General features: G+C 35.6%; 1 protein-coding gene across 1 annotated transcript in view; it reads right to left on the bottom strand.

The window, feature by feature from the left end:
- nebu (nebulosa) overlaps positions 1-21,899 on the bottom strand; it is a 132,053-nt gene that overhangs the window by 66,050 nt on the left and 44,104 nt on the right. The window contains exon 2 of the mRNA XM_067786312.1: positions 16,915-16,966. The gene's annotated coding sequence lies outside the window, so the exon portion shown is untranslated. The remainder of the gene's footprint in view (positions 1-16,914; positions 16,967-21,899) is intronic.

Below are 21,899 nucleotides of genomic sequence, written 5' to 3' on the forward strand. Positions count from 1 at the left end.
GGGCGGTGCCACGCCCATTGTCCAAAATCTTACTAATTTTCTATTCTGCGTCATAACGTCAACCCATCTACCAAGTTTCATCGCTTTAGCCGCCTTTGGCAATGAATTATCGCATTTTTTCGATTTTTCGAAATTTTCGATATCGAAAAAGTGGGCGTGGTTATAGTCCGATATCGTTCATTTTAAATAGCGATCTGAGATGAGTGCTCAGGAACCTACATACCAAATTTCATCAAGATACCTCAAAATTTACTCAAGTTATCGTGTTAACGGACGGACGGACGGACGGACGGACATGGCTCAATCAAATTTTTTTTCGATCCTGATTATTTTGATATATGGAAGTCTATATCCATCTCGATTCCTTTATATATGTACAACCAACCGTTATCCAATCAAACTTAATATACTCTGTGAGCTCTGCTCAACTGAGTATAAAAAAAGATCACAAACGGTCAATTTTTGAAAAAGTTATAGCATTTTGAAAACAAAAACGGTGGTTTTTTAAAAATTCATAACTTTTTTTGAGTTGGATGAAAAAATTTGAAAAAATTCTGAAAAACGTCTTTCGTAAGCTAGAAAAAGAAGAAAAACTTTCAGCCAATTTTAAAGGGGTAGGGTTCAAAATTGGTCGAAATGGGTTGGAATACCCCTTATACATTTTAATAATATTAAATGATATTGTACTACATTATGCATAAATCTAAACGAGTTAAAAGTGAAGTAAGGCAAATAATAAATTTGCTTACCGAAAGTGGCACAACAGTGGATTCCATTTCGTTCCGCTTTATTCTCGTTTGAGAAAAAGTTGAGAATCCAAAAATTCTCAATTTGAAAATAAAGAAAAATTCCATATTAAAAATGTGCCTTTTAGCTTGAGAATGCTATCAACGGTTATTTGAAATACTTTTGAAAACTAACGTTTGAAATGTGAAAAATGGACTGATACTCAAATGTATCTCAAACTGAGAATTGACAAAAATGTTTTTGGGAAGACATTAACTTTTGTATTGCGAGAATGTTGGGGAAGAATTTATAAGAGTTTATTGTAAAATTCTTAAAACTGGCAGCATTCCTGACTAATCTCACGTTTTTCTAAGCTTTGATCAGAAAAATGATATCAAAATTTGTATAATGTAATCAACTAAAGGTTTTCAGCTATAATTATAACTATGTATCAACTCATATCAACAATATACAACTTTTGCCAAGTAAGCACTATTAAAAGTGGTACGAATTGTCTGCGTTATTGCATTTTTAAAGCAAATCAAGTATGTGTCTAGACGGACCCTCAGACGATGCATTTATACTAAACGAGACAGCGTGTCCCTAAGACTGCAATAAAAAATTTTAATATGTATAAAGTTATGAACTCGGAATTTTTATATAAATAACTTTACAAGTTCTTAAATAGTACCAAGCAGTCGTAATTTTTTTAATGCAGGTTAAAGCGTAAAAAGTTGTTGAATTAAGCAGATTCTCTCTAAAGACCCAATGGCCTTTGAAATAATGCTTTCGAAAGCACAACATACAATTTTGTAGGCGTGAAATGGAAAATTACTACTTAATTATATATTACACGTGCAGACAAGTTTATATTTAAATACAATAATAAATGATCTCGTTTATTTTATTTTTATATTTTTTGCATATATTTTTATTTCATACTTTCCATTTCAACAAAGCCTTATCAACTAAATAATGGCAGTCAATTACGAGCTAAGAAGAAGAACAAAATAATGAAAAATTAACATTTATGAAGGTTATTCTATACTGTTCATATGGCTGAGTTATATAGTAACAGTTCTGACTCTGAAATGTGGGGTCTGATATCATAGAAGAAGTTAGCTTTAATAATTTTAAAAGAATAATAGTTGTAATTGCAGTCGAAATTTAATATAGTGAATTCCCACCAACCAGAAAATTCTTTAATAACAGCATAATATGACATAGATAGCACAACAAATGGCACCCTGAAGTAACATCTATATATAAACAAGAAGACCCGACAGACGTTGTTCTGCCCTAAATTTGGCCTATCTGCATAGATTTTAATAAGCTTTTTCCGTCTACCTCTGCCCTCCCCCCCTCTTCACTTTTTCCTAATCCTTTTATTAACTCCTCCCTCCGTCTTTTTCGCTTCATCTATCTCCATCTTCGTCTCATTCTATCTCTTTCTCAATCTCCTTATCTCTTCTCTCAATTTCTTCTCATTCTTCTGCATCCCTTATTGCCTGTCCCAGAGGGTGGTATGTATTTTATTCCAGTCCCAGTCCCAGTCCCACTCCGAGTCTTAGTTCCAGTCCTAGTCCTAATCCCAGTCTCAGTCCGTCTCTGGATAATATATTACTCTGTACTAAAGCACTCATCAACAGCTTTCATTTGATATCCATATTGTATAAACAGTGTCTAGGCATTCACTGGCCCACGTTTTGGCCTATATCTCGAGACCGTAGTCACCCAGGGGTATGAAAATTACCCTCTACACAACTAAAGACTCTCCTAAATTAAAAAAAATGTCATATTACCTCTAAATCGCGTGCCCCCAAGAAACCCCACCCTCTCGGCGGGTCTGGGGATGTGCTATACTTGATATCATTCGCTATATTTTTTATTGATAAGCAGGTTGTTTAATTAAACACCAAGCAATTACACGGAAGTATATCCGCACCTCCTGAAAATATGAGTTGCAATAAAATAATATTTCGACTATAAACTGAGACCTATGCTATCTCTCAAGTTAGATCAAACTACACACGGGGTGCAAAACAAATTCAAAATCGGTTCAGTAGCTTAGGAGTCCATCGCGGCCAAAAATGTTGTGACGCATGTTTTTTATATATTAAGATAGACTAATTGAAAAATTTGCCCCCTTTTTACGATGAAACTATAATTTCAGAGTATAAACAATTACATGTGTATTGATCAAGTTTTTCAAGAAACTGCGTAGGCCATTAAAAAAAATTCAAAAAAATTACATATAGCGCTAAAATATTAACTTAAAAATTAAACGACCACAAATGTTTACACTAACACTACGGACGCAATTTGTGTCATGCTGTTGTGTTGAGAAAACCAGCAGATCTCATGCAAATGAACTGTGTATTTCTCAGATTTCACCTCGCAAGCAAATAAATGTACGGCGAGAGTTGGAAGTATAGCTCGAGAATCGGAAAATATGAGTAAACGTGCAATTTTCTTTGCTAATATTTACAGTTTTTACAAAAACAAAGGAAAATATTCAAGTTGGATTATTTATTCGTTTTTTTTTTGTTGTAACAATTTTGTATACTGTTTTGTTAGTTGCAATAATTAAAATAAAATATTATGATTTTAATAATCGGGGATTGCCCATATTGCTTTTCTAAATGTATGAAAAGATTTATTTGAAGCAATTTTTTAATTTTATAATTTATTTAATAATTTGGGAAAATTTTTTTTTTCTTTGAAAACCGCCGTACCAAGCATAGCTTTAACACATAATTGCATACGAAGTATGCAATGTGTAAAAGATTAAAATATGCAAAAAGGAAGGCAATTGGGAAGAACTTTACAACAGGCATGACGTAGCTGAATGCGTTTACAACCATTTCAACTATCGTAGGAGTGCGAGTTCGACTCCCACTCCCGGGAGAAAAGGCTTTGAAGAGATTTACAAGGTATAATCGAAACAGCTGTCGCCTTGTCCGTCCTGATGTCACGTTGTTTAAATTTTTCCCAAATTATTAAATAAATAATAAAATATTATAAAATAAAACAAAGTAAAATATAATAAACTCAAGTAAACTTAAGTCAAATAGCTTAAAATAAAATATCCCACAAACAAGAAAAATTAATAAAATGAAAAAAATAATTTAAAAAAAATTTTACCTTATAAAACAAAGGAAAATAAATGAAAAAATAAAACAGATATAATAAAAAGAAAATTAAATAAAATCAGCTAAATCAAATTAAATGAAACAAAATAAAGTAATAAAATAAAAAATTAAAAAAAGATAAAACAAAAAAACTAAAATAGAATAAAACAAAATAAAACTAAATAAAGCAAGTAAGGAAGGCTAAGTTCGGGTGTAACCGAACATTACATACTCAGTTGAGAGCTATGGAGACAAAATAAGGAAAATCACCATGTAGGAAAATGAACCTAGGGTAACCCTGGAATGTGGTTGTATGGCATGTGTATCAAATGGAAGGTATTAAAGAGTATTTTAAGAGAGAGTAGGCCATAGTTCTATGGATGGACGCCATTTAGGGATATCGCCATAAAGGTGGACCAGGGCTGACTCTAGAATGTGTTTGTACGATATGGGTATCAAATGAAAGGTGATAATGAGTATTTTAAAAGGGAATGGGCTTTAGTTCTATAGGTGAACGCCTTTTCGAGAAATCGCCATAAAGGTGGACCAAGGGTGACTCTAGAATGTTTGTACGATATGGGTATCAAACGAAAGGTGCTACTGAGCATTTTAAGAGGGAGTGGGCATGAGGTCTATAGGTGGACGCCTTTTCGAGATATCGTCATTAGGGTGGGCCAGGGGTGACTCTAGAATGTGTTTGTACGATATGGGTATCAAACGAAAGGTGTTACTAAGCATTTTAAGAGGGAGTGGGCATTAGGTCTATAGGTGGACGCCTTTTCGAGATATCGCCATTAGGGTGGGCCAGGGGTGACTCTAGAATGTTTGTACGATATGGATATCAAACGAAAGGTGTTACTGAGCATTTTAAGAGGGAGTGGGCATTAGGTCTATAGGTGGACGCCTCTTCGAGATATCGCCATTAGGATGGGCCAGGGGTGACTCTAGAATGTTTTTGTACGATATGGGTATCAAATGAAAGGTGGTAATGAGTATTTTAAAAGGGAGTAATCCTTAGTTCTATAGGTGGACGCCTTTTCGAGATATCGCCATAAAGGTGGACCAAGGGTGACTCTAGAATGTTTGTACGATATGGGTATCAAACAAAAGGTGTTACTGAGCATTTTAAGAGGGAGTGGGCATTAGGTCTATAGGTGGACGCCTCTTCGAGATATCGCCATTAGGGTGGGCCAGGGGTGACTCTAGAATGTTTTTGTACGATATGGGTATCAAATGAAAGGTGGTAATGAGTATTTTAAAAGGGAGTAATCCTTAGTTCTATAGGTGGACGCCTTTTCGAGATATCGCCATAAAGGTGGACCAAGGGTGACTCTAGAATGTTTGTACGATATGGGTATCAAACGAAAGGTGTTACTGAGCATTTTAAGAGGGAGTGGGCATTAGGTCTATAGGTGGACGCCTTTTCGAGATATCGCCATTAGGGTGGGCCAGGGGTGACTCTAGAATGTTTTTGTACGATATGGGTATCAAATGAAAGGTGGTAATGAGTATTTTAAAAGGGAGTAATCCTTAGTTCTATAGGTGGACGCCTTTTCGAGATATCGCCATAAAGGTGGACCAAGGGTGACTCTAGAATGTTTGTACGATATGGGTATCAAACGAAAGGTGTTACTGAGCATTTTAAGAGGGAGTGGGCATTAGGTCTATAGGTGGACGCCTCTTCGAGATATCGCCATTAGGGTGGGCCAGGGGTGACTCTAGAATGTTTTTGTACGATATGGGTATCAAATGAAAGGTGGTAATGAGTATTTTAAAAGGGAGTAATCCTTAGTTCTATAGGTGGACGCCTTTTCGAGATATCGCCATAAAGGTGGACCAAGGGTGACTCTAGAATGTTTGTACGATATGGGTATCAAACGAAAGGTGTTACTGAGCATTTTAAGAGGGAGTGGGCATTAGGTCTATAGGTGGACGCCTTTTCGAGATATCGCCATTAGGGTGGGCCAGGGGTGACTCTAGAATGTTTGTACGATATGGGTATTAAACGAAAGGTGTTACTGAGCATTTTAAGAGGGAGTGGGCATTAGGTCAATAGGTGGACGCCTTTTCGGGATATCGCCATTAGGGTGGGCCAGGGGTGACTCTAGAATGTTTGTACGATATGGGTATCAAACGAAAGGTGTTACTGAGCATTTTAAGAGGGAGTGGACATTAGGTATATAGGTGGACGCCTTTTCGAGATATCGCCAATAGGGTGGGCCAGGGGTGACTCTAGAATGTTTGTACGATATGGGTATCAAACGAAAGATGTTACTGAGCATTTTAAGAGGGAATGGGCATTAGGTCTATAGGTGGACGCCTTTTCGAGATATCGCCATTAGGGTGGGCCAGGGTGACTCTAGAATGTGTTTGTACGATATGGATATCAAATTAAAAGTATTAATGAGGGTTTTAAAAGCGAGTGGCCCTTAGATGTATATGTGAAGGCGTTCTCGCGATATCGACCAAAATGTGGACCAGGTGATCCAGAAAATCATCTGTCGGGTACTGCTAATTTATTTATATATGCAATACCACTAACAGTATTCCTGCCAAGATTCCAAGGGCTGTTGATTTTGCCTTGTAGAACTTTTTCATTTTCTTCTACATAATATAGTAGGTGGGCGTGGTTATGGTCGGATTTCGGCCATTTTTTATACCAAGATAAAGTGAGTTCAGATAAGTACGTGGGCTAAGTTTAGTAAAGATATATCGGTTTTTGCTCAAGTTATTGTGTTAACGGCCGAGCGGAAGGACAGACGGTGGACTGTGTATAAAAACTGGGCGTGGCTTCCACCGATTTCGCCCATTTTCACAGAGAACAGTTAGCGTCAGAGAATCTATGCTCCTAAGAAAGTTGAGAAGGATTGGTAAATTTTTGTTCGACTTATGGCATTAAAAGTATTCTAGACAAACTAAATGAAAATGGGCGGAGCCACACCCATTTTGAAATTTTCTTTTATTTTTGTATTTTGTTGCATCATGTCATTACTGGAGTTGAATTTTGACTTAATTTACTTATATACAGTAAATATATTAAATTTTTTGTTAAAATTTGAATTTAAAAAAAAAATTTTTTAAAAAGTGGGCGTGTTCTTCATCCAATTTTGCTAATTTTTATTTAGCACATATATAGTAATAGTAGTAACGTTCCTGCCAAATTTCATCATGATATCTTCAACGACTGCCAAATTACAGCTTGCAAAACTTTTAAATTACCTTCTTGTAAAAGTGGGCGGTGCCACGCCCATTGTCCAAAATCTTACTAATTTTCTATTCTGCGTCATAACGTCAACCCATCTACCAAGTTTCATCGCTTTAGCCGCCTTTGGCAATGAATTATCGCATTTTTTCGATTTTTCGAAATTTTCGATATCGAAAAAGTGGGCGTGGTTATAGTCCGATATCGTTCATTTTAAATAGCGATCTGAGATGAGTGCTCAGGAACCTACATACCAAATTTCATCAAGATACCTCAAAATTTACTCAAGTTATCGTGTTAACGGACGGACGGACGGACGGACGGACATGGCTCAATCAAATTTTTTTTCGATCCTGATTATTTTGATATATGGATGTCTATATCCATCTCGATTCCTTTATATATGTACAACCAACCGTTATCCAATCAAACTTAATATACTCTGTGAGCTCTGCTCAACTGAGTATAAAAAAAGATCACAAACGGTCAATTTTTGAAAAAGTTATAGCATTTTGAAAACAAAAACGGTGGTTTTTTAAAAATTCATAACTTTTTTTGAGTTGGATGAAAAAATTTGAAAAAATTCTGAAAAACGTCTTTCGTAAGCTAGAAAAAGAAGAAAAACTTTCAGCCAATTTTAAAGGGGTAGGGTTCAAAATTGGTCGAAATGGGTTGGAATACCCCTTATACATTTTAATAATATTAAATGATATTGTACTACATTATGCATAAATCTAAACGAGTTAAAAGTGAAGTAAGGCAAATAATAAATTTGCTTACCGAAAGTGGCACAACAGTGGATTCCATTTCGTTCCGCTTTATTCTCGTTTGAGAAAAAGTTGAGAATCCAAAAATTCTCAATTTGAAAATAAAGAAAAATTCCATATTAAAAATGTGCCTTTTAGCTTGAGAATGCTATCAACGGTTATTTGAAATACTTTTGAAAACTAACGTTTGAAATGTGAAAAATGGACTGATACTCAAATGTATCTCAAACTGAGAATTGACAAAAATGTTTTTGGGAAGACATTAACTTTTGTATTGCGAGAATGTTGGGGAAGAATTTATAAGAGTTTATTGTAAAATTCTTAAAACTGGCAGCATTCCTGACTAATCTCACGTTTTTCTAAGCTTTGATCAGAAAAATGATATCAAAATTTGTATAATGTAATCAACTAAAGGTTTTCAGCTATAATTATAACTATGTATCAACTCATATCAACAATATACAACTTTTGCCAAGTAAGCACTATTAAAAGTGGTACGAATTGTCTGCGTTATTGCATTTTTAAAGCAAATCAAGTATGTGTCTAGACGGACCCTCAGACGATGCATTTATACTAAACGAGACAGCGTGTCCCTAAGACTGCAATAAAAAATTTTAATATGTATAAAGTTATGAACTCGGAATTTTTATATAAATAACTTTACAAGTTCTTAAATAGTACCAAGCAGTCGTAATTTTTTTAATGCAGGTTAAAGCGTAAAAAGTTGTTGAATTAAGCAGATTCTCTCTAAAGACCCAATGGCCTTTGAAATAATGCTTTCGAAAGCACAACATACAATTTTGTAGGCGTGAAATGGAAAATTACTACTTAATTATATATTACACGTGCAGACAAGTTTATATTTAAATACAATAATAAATGATCTCGTTTATTTTATTTTTATATTTTTTGCATATATTTTTATTTCATACTTTCCATTTCAACAAAGCCTTATCAACTAAATAATGGCAGTCAATTACGAGCTAAGAAGAAGAACAAAATAATGAAAAATTAACATTTATGAAGGTTATTCTATACTGTTCATATGGCTGAGTTATATAGTAACAGTTCTGACTCTGAAATGTGGGGTCTGATATCATAGAAGAAGTTAGCTTTAATAATTTTAAAAGAATAATAGTTGTAATTGCAGTCGAAATTTAATATAGTGAATTCCCACCAACCAGAAAATTCTTTAATAACAGCATAATATGACATAGATAGCACAACAAATGGCACCCTGAAGTAACATCTATATATAAACAAGAAGACCCGACAGACGTTGTTCTGCCCTAAATTTGGCCTATCTGCATAGATTTTAATAAGCTTTTTCCGTCTACCTCTGCCCTCCCCCCCTCTTCACTTTTTCCTAATCCTTTTATTAACTCCTCCCTCCGTCTTTTTCGCTTCATCTATCTCCATCTTCGTCTCATTCTATCTCTTTCTCAATCTCCTTATCTCTTCTCTCAATTTCTTCTCATTCTTCTGCATCCCTTATTGCCTGTCCCAGAGGGTGGTATGTATTTTATTCCAGTCCCAGTCCCAGTCCCACTCCGAGTCTTAGTTCCAGTCCTAGTCCTAATCCCAGTCTCAGTCCGTCTCTGGATAATATATTACTCTGTACTAAAGCACTCATCAACAGCTTTCATTTGATATCCATATTGTATAAACAGTGTCTAGGCATTCACTGGCCCACGTTTTGGCCTATATCTCGAGACCGTAGTCACCCAGGGGTATGAAAATTACCCCCTACACAACTAAAGACTCTCCTAAATTAAAAAAAATGTCATATTACCTCTAAATCGCGTGCCCCCAAGAAACCCCACCCTCTCGGCGGGTCTGGGGATGTGCTATACTTGATATCATTCGCTATATTTTTTATTGATAAGCAGGTTGTTTAATTAAACACCAAGCAATTACACGGAAGTATATCCGCACCTCCTGAAAATATGAGTTGCAATAAAATAATATTTCGACTATAAACTGAGACCTATGCTATTTCTCAAGTTAGATCAAACTACACACGGGGTGCAAAACAAATTCAAAATCGGTTCAGTAGCTTAGGAGTCCATCGCGGCCAAAAATGTTGTGACGCATGTTTTTTATATATTAAGATAGACTAATTGAAAAATTTGCCCCCTTTTTACGATGAAACTATAATTTCAGAGTATAAACAATTACATGTGTATTGATCAAGTTTTTCAAGAAACTGCGTAGGCCATTAAAAAAAATTCAAAAAAATTACATATAGCGCTAAAATATTAACTTAAAAATTAAACGACCACAAATGTTTACACTAACACTACGGACGCAATTTGTGTCATGCTGTTGTGTTGAGAAAACCAGCAGATCTCATGCAAATGAACTGTGTATTTCTCAGATTTCACCTCGCAAGCAAATAAATGTACGGCGAGAGTTGGAAGTATAGCTCGAGAATCGGAAAATATGAGTAAACGTGCAATTTTCTTTGCTAATATTTACAGTTTTTACAAAAACAAAGCAAAATATTCAAGTTGGATTATTTATTCGTTTTTTTTTTTGTTGTAACAATTTTGTATACTGTTTTGTTAGTTGCAATAATTAAAATAAAATATTATGATTTTAATAATCGGGGATTGCCCATATTGCTTTTCTAAATGTATGAAAACATTTATTTGAAGCAATTTTTTAATTTTATAATTTATTTAATAATTTGGGAAAATTTTTTTTTTCTTTGAAAACCGCCGTACCAAGCATAGCTTTAACACATAATTGCATACGAAGTATGCAATGTGTAAAAGATTAAAATATGCAAAAAGGAAGGCAATTGGGAAGAACTTTACAACAGGCATGACGTAGCTGAATGCGTTTACAACCATTTCAACTATCGTAGGAGTGCGAGTTCGACTCCCACTCCCGGGAGAAAAGGCTTTGAAGAGATTTACAAGGTATAATCGAAACAGCTGTCGCCTTGTCCGTCCTGATGTCACGTTGTTTAAATTTTTCCCAAATTATTAAATAAATAATAAAATATTATAAAATAAAACAAAGTAAAATATAATAAACTCAAGTAAACTTAAGTCAAATAGCTTAAAATAAAATATCCCACAAACAAGAAAAATTAATAAAATGAAAAAAATAATTTAAAAAAAATTTTACCTTATAAAACAAAGGAAAATAAATGAAAAAATAAAACAGATAAAATAAAAAGAAAATTAAATAAAATCAGCTAAATCAAATTAAATGAAACAAAATAAAGTAATAAAATAAAAAATTAAAAAAAGATAAAACAAAAAAACTAAAATAGAATAAAACAAAATAAAACTAAATAAAACAAGTAAGGAAGGCTAAGTTCGGGTGTAACCGAACATTACATACTCAGTTGAGAGCTATGGAGACAAAATAAGGAAAATCACCATGTAGGAAAATGAACCTAGGGTAACCCTGGAATGTGGTTGTATGGCATGTGTATCAAATGGAAGGTATTAAAGAGTATTTTAAGAGAGAGTAGGCCATAGTTCTATGGATGGACGCCATTTAGGGATATCGCCATAAAGGTGGACCAGGGCTGACTCTAGAATGTGTTTGTACGATATGGGTATCAAATGAAAGGTGATAATGAGTAGTTTAAAAGGGAATGGGCTTTAGTTCTATAGGTGAACGCCTTTTCGAGAAATCGCCATAAAGGTGGACCAGGGGTGACTCTAGAATATGTTTGTACGATATGGGTATCAAATGAAAGCTGTTAATGAGTATTTTGAAAGGGAGTGATCCTTCGTTCCATAGGTGGACGCCGTTTCGATATATCGCCATAAAGGTGGACCAGGGGTGTATCTAGTTGTACGATATGGGAATCAAATGAAAGGTGTTACTGAGCATTTTAAGAGGGAGTGGGCATTAGGTCTATAGGTGGACGCCTTTTCGAAATGTCGCCATTAGGGTGGGCCAGGGGTGACTCTAGAATGTGTTTGTATGATATGGGTATCAAATGAAAGATGGTAATGAGTATTTTAAAAGGGAGTAATCCTTAGTTCTATAGGTGGACGCCTTTTCGAGATATCGCCATAAAGGTGGACCAAGGGTGACTCTAGAATGTTTGTACGATATGGGTATCAAACGAAAGGTGCTACTGAGCATTTTAAGAGGGAGTGGGCATGAGGTCTATAGGTGGACGCCTTTTCGAGATATCGTCATTAGGGTGGGCCAGGGGTGACTCTAGAATGTGTTTGTACGATATGGGTATCAAACGAAAGGTGTTACTAAGCATTTTAAGAGGGAGTGGGCATTAGGTCTATAGGTGGACGCCTTTTCGAGATATCGCCATTAGGGTGGGCCAGGGGTGACTCTAGAATGTTTGTACGATATGGATATCAAACGAAAGGTGTTACTGAGCATTTTAAGAGGGAGTGGGCATTAGGTCTATAGGTGGACGCCTCTTCGAGATATCGCCATTAGGGTGGGCCAGGGGTGACTCTAGAATGTTTTTGTACGATATGGGTATCAAATGAAAGGTGGTAATGAGTATTTTAAAAGGGAGTAATCCTTAGTTCTATAGGTGGACGCCTTTTCGAGATATCGCCATAAAGGTGGACCAAGGGTGACTCTAGAATGTTTGTACGATATGGGTATCAAACGAAAGGTGTTACTGAGCATTTTAAGAGGGAGTGGGCATTAGGTCTATAGGTGGACGCCTTTTCGAGATATCGCCATTAGGGTGGGCCAGGGGTGACTCTTGAATGTTTGTACGATATGGGTATCAAACGAAAGGTGTTACTGATCATTTTAAGAGGGAGTGGGCATTAGGTCTATAGGTGGACGCCTTTTCGAGATATCGCCATTAGGGTGGGCCAGGGTGACTCTAGAATGTGTTTGTACGATATGGGTATCAAATGAAAGGTGGTAATGAGTATTTTAAAAGGGAGTAATCCTTAGTTCTATAGGTGGACGCCTTTTCGATATATCGCCATAAAGGTGGACCAAGGGTGACTCTAGAATGTTTGTACGATATGGGTATCAAACGAATGGTGTTACTGAGCATTTTAAGAGGGAGTGGGCATTAGGTCTATAGGTGGACGCCTTTTCGAGATATCGCCATTAGGGTGGGCCAGGGGTGACTCTAGAATGTTTGTACGATATGGGTATCAAACGAAAGGTGTTACTGAGCATTTTAAGAGGGAGTGGGCATTAGGTCTATAGGTGGACGCCTTTTCGAGATATCGCCATTAGGGTGGGCAAGGGGTGACTCTAGAATGTTTGTACGATATGGGTATCAAACGAAAGGTGTTACTGAGCATTTTAAGAGGGAGTGGACATTAGGTATATAGGTGGACGCCTTTTCGAGATATCGCCATTAGGGTGGGCCAGGCGTGACTCTAGAATGTTTGTACGATATGGGTATCAAACGAAAGGTGTTACTGAGCATTTTAAGAGGGAGTGGGCATTAGGTCTATAGGTGGACGCCTTTTCGAGATATCGCCATTAGGGTGGGCCAGGGTGACTCTAGAATGTGTTTGTACGATATGGATATCAAATTAAAAGTATTAATGAGGGTTTTAAAAGCGAGTGGCCCTTAGATGTATATGTGAAGGCGTTCTCGCGATATCGACCAAAATGTGGACCAGGTGATCCAGAAAATCATCTGTCGGGTACTGCTAATTTATTTATATATGCAATACCACTAACAGTATCCCTGCCAAGATTCCAAGGGCTGTTGATTTCGCCTTGTAGAACTTTTTCATTTTCTTCTACTTAATATGGTAGGTGAGACACCCATTTTACAAAGTTTTTTCCAAAGTTATATTTTGCGTCAATAAACCAATCCAGTTACCATGTTTCATCCCTTTTTTCGTAGTTGGTATAGAATTATGGCATTTTTTTCATTTTTCGTAACTTTCGATATCGATAAAGTTGGCGTGGTTATGGTCGGATTTCTGCCATTTTTTATACCAAGATAAAGTGAGTCCAGATAAGTACGTGGGCTAAGCTTAGTAAAGATATATCGGTTTTTGCTCAAGTTATTGTGTTAACGGCCGAGCGGAAGGACAAACGGTGGACTGTGTATAAAAACTGGGCGTGGCTTCCACCGATTTCGCCCATTTTCACAGAGAACAGTTACCGTTACAGAATCTATGCTCCTACCAAATTTGAGAAAGATTGGTAAATTTTTGTTCGACTTATGGCATTAAAAGTATTCTAGACAAACTAAATGAAAATGGGCGGAGCCACGCCCATTTTGAAATTTTCTTTTATTTTTGTATTTGGTTGCATCATATCATTACTGGAGTTGAATTTTGACTTAATTAACTTATATACAGTAAAGATATTAAATTTTTTGTTAAAATTTGAATTTAAAAAAATTTTTTTTAAAAAGTGGGCGTGTTCTCCATCCAATTTTGCTAATTTTTATTTAGCACATATATAGTAATAGTAGTAACGTCATCTACCAAGTTTCATCGCTTTAACCGCCTTTGGCAATGAATTATCGCATTTTTTCGGTTTTTCGAAATTTTCGATATCGAAAAAGTGGGCGTGGTTATAGTCCGATATCGTTCATTTTAAATAGCGATCTGAGATGAGTGCTCAGGAACCTACATACCAAATTTCATCAAGATATCTCAAAATTTACTCAAGTTATCGTGTTAACGGACGGACGGACGGACATGGCTCAATCAAATTTTTTTCGATCCTGATTATTTTGATATATGGAAGTCTATATCTATCTCGATTCCTTTATATATGTACAACCAACCGTTATCCAATCAAACTTAATATACTCTGTGAGCTCTGCTCAACTGAGTATAATAAAATAAAATGGAGTAAAAGAAAATAAAACATTATAGCATAACATATTGCGCGAATTGGAGACTAAGCTCGGCCTAAATCGTCCGCAAAATAGCCACCTTTGTAATACTTTTTACTTCCTTTATATTAGGTCGGTTGAATGTTTGTCCGCTTTTCATACAAATTTTAAGTAACTTCTCATTGAGCTACAAACGTGAAACCTCAGGGACAGGTTACCACCGTGACAAAAGGACAAAAGGAGAAAAAAAATCCCGTTAGGTGGCGCACGGATCGAAAAAATTAGATAACAATTTGGAAATTTGAAACCGGGTTTTAAGTAACTTCTCGATGAGATAGAGGCTAAAAATTTAGAGCTTAATTCAGAGGCCGATGACAGCCGATGACACAACACAAAAAGTTTTGCTAGGGGGCGCACGGACTGAGATATTTAGAAAAATCAAACGGGACGGAGGGAATTTTGGGATTGATTTTTATGTAAGTTTTCATTGAGTTACAAGCGTAAAACTTAGCAGATAGGTTTAGACACCGGGAAAATTTAAGAAAAAGAGAAAATAAAAATAAAATAATAAAATTTAAAGCACTTCCTTTATATAAATCGACAAAGCTCAGCGAAAAATGTCTCCTTATATAAAGACATATTCTTGCTAAACTTTGATTTTTATATTTTGTCATACAAATTGCAAAAATATTTATGAGAAGTAAAAATATAAAGGTGGAGCGCAATTGATCGACTAATATCTCCTTTCCTACCAACTTTCCAATCCAAGTAATGTGCGCTCCACTTTTATATGATTTTTGTCCATTTATATAAAGGAAGTGCTTAAAATTTTTTTATTTTATTTTTATTAGCTTGTAAAATTTTTCTTTTGTAGAAATGAAATAACAAACATACAATTTTATGATTAGGAACTCTTCGGTATATATGCGCTCGTCAGCAATGACTGGCTTAGCCCCATATAAAGGTGCAGGTCTTGCGAACGCAGACATTAAATTTCCTAAAACAAACAAAACATGCGAACATGGACCACCTTGAAGTGTTAGGTCAAGTCATACTGTTAAACGACAGTTAACTTTGTGTATAACTCCGAGCTGGAACCCTGCGAGATACTCAAACGGACAGCAGACCACTGCTGATGCTTTGTCCACCGATAAGTATGTTTATTCGCGTATAGAATTATTGGCGGCAGACCTGAGAAGTTTCAGGCAATATTACTATGGCTATAGTACAGCAAAAAAAAAACTCGTTTATTAATTAAGGTCCCGGAATTACTACGTATCATGAATTAACCTTGTAGAAATACGACGATAGATTATTACTATTACAACAACAATAATAATTTTGAATACAGTATTAGAATACAGAATATTAGGTAACGATTTCAAGAATTCGGTCAGTGAAGTAAGTTTCAGATACTGAAAGCTATATAAGATTAATAACGAAGATTAATATACTCAAAAGAACTTCAATCAAAAAGCATGAAAACACTTAAGTGATCTATATAATTTTGAGCACTCCAGGTACTGGATAAACTGAAATTCTTTCATTATAGGCATATAAGCCCCAATTGGAGTTTCAAAAAGAGGAATCTAAACAAGTTTCTAACTGCTCGTGCGCTTGGAAACCGCGTTAGTGAAGTATGTTCAATATGAATATCAATCTGAACTATACATAAGAGGTACTTGTTGATAGGTACGTACTTATAATTTTTACTAACAATTAGCTATTTGTTATTTTATTATTTTGATTATAATTTATGTCTAGTGATATTTTCCGACAACCTTACGAGTACATACTCATAAATACATAAGATATCTTTTAAATGTTCTCTTTGACAGCCCGCTATCAGACCTCCAGGTGATTGAAAGATAATGCCAACGACATATTTAAAATACTTACTCGTACTTAAGTATTTCTAAGCTATCTTGATATTGAATAATCGCATTATTTTATATTGGTCTTTTATTGGTTTGAACATATTTGTTGGGGTTATCTTGATTACATTAGCAAACAACGTAATTAGGACATGGTTCTTTATATTATACATTTGAAAGTACATATCAGCAAATAGTATGTACACATATATGTTAGCAAATTGTAGAAACATCATGCATATTTGAACGATTCTCCGGCATCCCTTGTCAAATTTGGTTTGGGACAAACCAGTTTTGGCGTTGCGCCATCATCAGTGTCAGTTTTCGAAAGAACGATGGCGCAACGCCGAAACTGGTTTGTCTCGAAAGCAAATTTGAAACGGATGACGGAAAACTGTTCCAACAAACATCAATAAAATCAAATATATTAGTTTCTTACCTTTCAAGCTTGCTGAGGGGGTTGTTCCACGTTGGGTTGTTCCAATAGACACCTGAAATATAAATTGAAAACTAGTATCAACAATTTTTATTACCAGGACCCGTATTACATGTTACGATCCGTGATCGAGACTCATTTTTTAAATCACAATAGCTCTGAAATGGTGGATCGGATTAATGGCATATTTGAACTAGTGACAAATAGTACTCATTAGATACATAACTTATTATAATTTTTAGGAAAAGTTTGACAGTTGCATAGTTATCGCTTGAGTGAAAATGGTTTTCAGTCACTGATCGTAACACGTAATACGGGCCCAGGATATATTTGTATTATAAGAATTCACTAATAGCTAGTCGATAGAAACAAGAAAATGTTGATGATTTTCTCGCAATTTTTTTCCCTCAATTAATTGTATCTATCGAGAATGATTGTAAAACAACTTTTTTTATCAGCAAATTTTTATTTTTGAAATGCTACATATCCACTTTTACCCTATAAGGTTTTATAGCCGACAGAATTTTGCATTTATTTGTAAATTAGCTCATTTATTAGGTGACACGTGCATATTTGATAATAAGCGATTTAATTATTTAATACCGTGAATATTTAGTGAATCCAGTTCTCGACCTGACAGTGTGGTTTTTGAAATGATTGTCCATATTCCGTTATGATGTGTCAGCGAACATCTAAATGCATGCATTTCTTTTTGTTTTTACTTTTCGAAATTATGATTGCTTTGTTTGTAACTAAATCGACTGGTTGCTTCTCTTTTGTATTTACCGGTGATAATTTAAATTTAGATACAAAAAAAATATTTTTGTTTGTTAAACTTGAATTGGTTTTGCAATGATTTTGCTGTTTTAACAACTTATTTCTGTTTAGCTTTTTTTCTTTGATAAATGGTTTTTTAGTTCATACTAGCGTATCCGGCTTTCTATTTAACGTATTAAAACGATATCCTCTCTCCTTCCCATCACCCTTACCTTTTCTGTCATTCTTGTTCATCACCTCGTACCGCTACTCCTCAGTATTTTTTTTATTAATTCAATTCCATGTACTCTCCCTCCCACTCTCACTCCTTCTCTCATTACTTCAGCTCCCACCCAAACTGTATATCAGTCTTTACCAATTTTCAGATTTTAATTTGAAAACTTGCAGAGATATGTAATAGTAAAAACTCCAGTTTTATTGAAATTTCCACGCCCCTTTTTCCGAAACAAAGTTTACAGATGCAAATATATGTATACCCCATACAAAATTCTTTTAAGAAATAATTTTTTTGTGGATAAATAAGTCATTTTTGAGAAAAAACATTTAAACTTTTTCATTGTGCTGGGTGAAACAAAAATCCATGAAGTAGATAACGCAGGTTATCTTGCTTCTAGAAAAAGTCCGTTGTTTTGAGGAAGCAATCCTTTGGAGAAAGATTATTATTTCATGTCGGTAGAAAATGTGTTTAGGTGCAGCTAATAACCAACAAATAGAAGCGAATAGGTGACAGCCGGTTATCAAAACTGTACTGACTACGAAATAACTTGAAAATGCTTTTGGAATAATTATATATTTAGCTATACTTACTTACTTACTTAATTGGCGCTTAACCGTCTAAACGGTTATGGCCGTCCAACAAGGCGCGCCAGTCGCTCCTTCGCTCCGCCAACCGGCGCCAATTGGTCACACCAAGGGAGTTTAAATCGTTTTCCACCTGGTCCTTCCAACGGAGTGGGGGCCGCCCTCTACCTCTGCTTCCATAGGCGGGTTCCGATAGAAACACTTTCTTGGCCGGAGCATCATCTTTCATTCGCATAACATGGCCTAGCCAGCGCAGTCGCTGTGTTTTAATTCGCTGGATTATGTTGATGTCTGTGTATAGCTCGTACAGCTCATCAATAAATCTTCTTCGGTACTCGCCATCGCCAACGCGTAGAGGTCCATAAATCTTTCGAAGAACTTTTCTCTCGAACACTCCCAAAGCCGCTTCATCTGCTGTTGTCATGGTCCATGCTTCTGCCCCATATAGCAGAACGGGTACGATAAGTGACTTGTAGAGTATGATTTTCGTTCGCCGAGAGAGGACTTTACTTTTCAATTGCCTACCTAGTCCAAAGTAGCATTTATTGGCAAGATTGATTCTTCGCTTTATTTAGCTATACAGTCCCTTCAATAAACCTCTTTATGCCACCTAACCCATATTTGGAACACACCACAAGTCAATGCGCTAAACTGCTAAGTGGTGCCTAACTTTTTCACATTTTCAACCATGTCGATACGGGTTACACGAATTCTCATTGGTATTCGAATAAAGCTGGAAACTTCAAGGGTTTCATTGAATCCGATTGTTGTCGAAAGCGGATTCGAAATAAATAAATATTTTTGCCATAGATTGTGAAAAGAGATATAATTCAATCCCCAAACAAAAACCTTACAACTCATTGCAGAAACATTTATTGGTTTCAAATCCGATTCCGACAACAATCGGATTCCATGTTATCCCTGATTGTACTATATTAATCAGGAATTCGAGACGATGAAAACGGCCTTTAATGAATTGATTTCATCTGTAACTTAAAACGTTGATTTGTAGTTTCAGGTGATATCAAATCATAAAGATCGCAATATTTCAGATAACTTCTTTTGGCATTCTCGTCACCACCAACACTGGTTGATCAACCGCTATCGTTAACTGTGAATATTTTGTAGGACAAACCGCTAAAATTAATTGTGAATACACGAGAATCAACAAATCAGCTGACCTTTTTGATTTTTTGAAATTCACTGGAAATCGATGCTTCAGTTAGCACTGTGAATATGAGAATTTCGTTAGCTCATAGATACATAAGTGACTGCCTGAAGATGGTGAAAACGAACCTGAGTGTTTCGTTTGAAACACCAGAAACATACATATGCTTCAACATCACACACATAAGCAGCTTTTCATATAGATGAGTTTAACACATGCTTATGCATTATGAGTAGATTGCACGTATTTCTATGGAGAATGGTAGAATGAGCGACACTGGCGCCATCTGATATTGAAAAGTAGCCAAGTCCCCAATTTTGTTCCAAGCAAATCATAAGAAGAAGAATTTGACATTTGCTTTGGCTAAGAGTGTTGGCACACTTTGCAAGTGAAATTATTTTTCCCACTGGTTGGTAAATTTTCTAACATATTTCACAATTAAAAACTGCAATATAACAATCGAATGCGACACAAAATATGTTAGCAAGTATTTTTGTTGTATAGGGAGAATGTTTACAACAGCGGATTCGAAATAAATAAATATTTTTGCCATAGATTGTGAAAAGAGATATAATTCACCCCCCAAAACAAAAACCTTACAACTCATTGCAGAAACATTTATTGGTTTCAAATCCGATTCCGACAACAATCGGATTCAATGTTATCCCTGATTGTACTATATTAATCAGGAATTCGAGATGATGAAAACGGCCTTTAATGAATTGATTTCATCTGTAACTTAAAACACAATATTTCAGATAACTTCTTTTGGCATTCTCGTCACCACCAACACTGGTTGATCAACCACCATCGTTAACTGTGAATATTTTGTAGGACAAACCGCTAAAATTAATTGTGAATACACGAGAATCAACAAATCAGCTGACCTTTTTGATTTTTTGAAATTCACTGGCAATCGATGCTTCAGTTACCACTGTGAATATGAGAATTTCGTTAGCTCATAGATACATAAGTGACTGCCTGAAGATGGTGAAAACGAACCTGAATGTTTTGTTTGAAACACCAGAAACATACATAAGCCTCAACATCACACACATAAGCAGTTTTTCATATCATATGAGTTTAACACATGCTTATGCATTATGAGTAGATTGCACGTATTTTTATGGAGAATGGTAGAATGAGCGACACTGGCGCCATCTGATATTGAAAAGTAGCCAACTCCCCAATTTTCTTCCAAGCAAATCATAAGAAGAAGAATTTGACATTTGCTTTGGCTAAGGGTGTTGGCACACTTTCGAATACGACACAAAATATGTTAGCAAGTATTTTTGTTGTATAGGGAGAATGTTTACAACAGTGCTTCGCGAAATTTTGTATGTTAGTGGGCAAGGCGTAATAAACTTCAATTGCCAAGTCTGAAGTTCCTTCATATTTACAAACACAACATCTTGGTTGATTGTGGCAATATTATTGGAATGCATAAGCTTGTATATAATATAGCTGCGTTTAACTATATGAAAAATGTCATTGTACCGCGGCCTTAAAGTAATATCATGATTTTTGTTGTTATATCGGCCTACTGATTTTAAGATCGCGGGTTCGAATCGAGCTCAAGGCCTAACAATAATTTTTTATCATTATTATTGTTATGATAAATTACTATAAACTATGGCAGCATTGCCAACAAACAAGTCCAATTTTCACAGCCATTCTGCAACAGATGTCGCAGTGTTGTGAATATCAATTGGCACGAACCAGAATAGAAGTAGGATTAAGGAAGACAAACAAAAAACCGCTGTGGTGGCTGAATGGTTATAGCAGCGGCGCCTAAACGTTGCCGATGAAGGAATTTAGCAGTTCCCGAAATGGATCTATACAACGAGCTTTGGCAGTTGTCTAAAATTTTTTCTTTCTTCTATTCTAATTTAAAAATTTTTTCAATTAAGAAAAAATTTATCATAACAATAATAATGATAAAAAATTATTGTTAGGCCTTGAGCTCGATTCGAACCCGCGATCGTAATATCATGATGGTAAATTGCCTTGTCTAAACCCTCGCTTAGTTTTGAATGGCTCGCAGAAGTCCTTCCTAATACTGACGGAGCTCCTGTTGTTGCTTAACGTCATTTGACAAAATTGTATTAGCTTTGCAAACAAATATTATTTAGACATAGCTCACAGGCTAAACCTGTTCGCGCTGTCTGCAGCTACATACTTTCAAGTTGACAAACAGATTTTCCCGTGATTCTCTTACCATAGCCCTTCTCTCAGTTTTGAA

This window comes from Eurosta solidaginis, chromosome 5, assembly GCF_040869045.1.
Source record: "Eurosta solidaginis isolate ZX-2024a chromosome 5, ASM4086904v1, whole genome shotgun sequence".
NCBI lineage: Eukaryota > Metazoa > Arthropoda > Insecta > Diptera > Tephritidae > Eurosta > Eurosta solidaginis.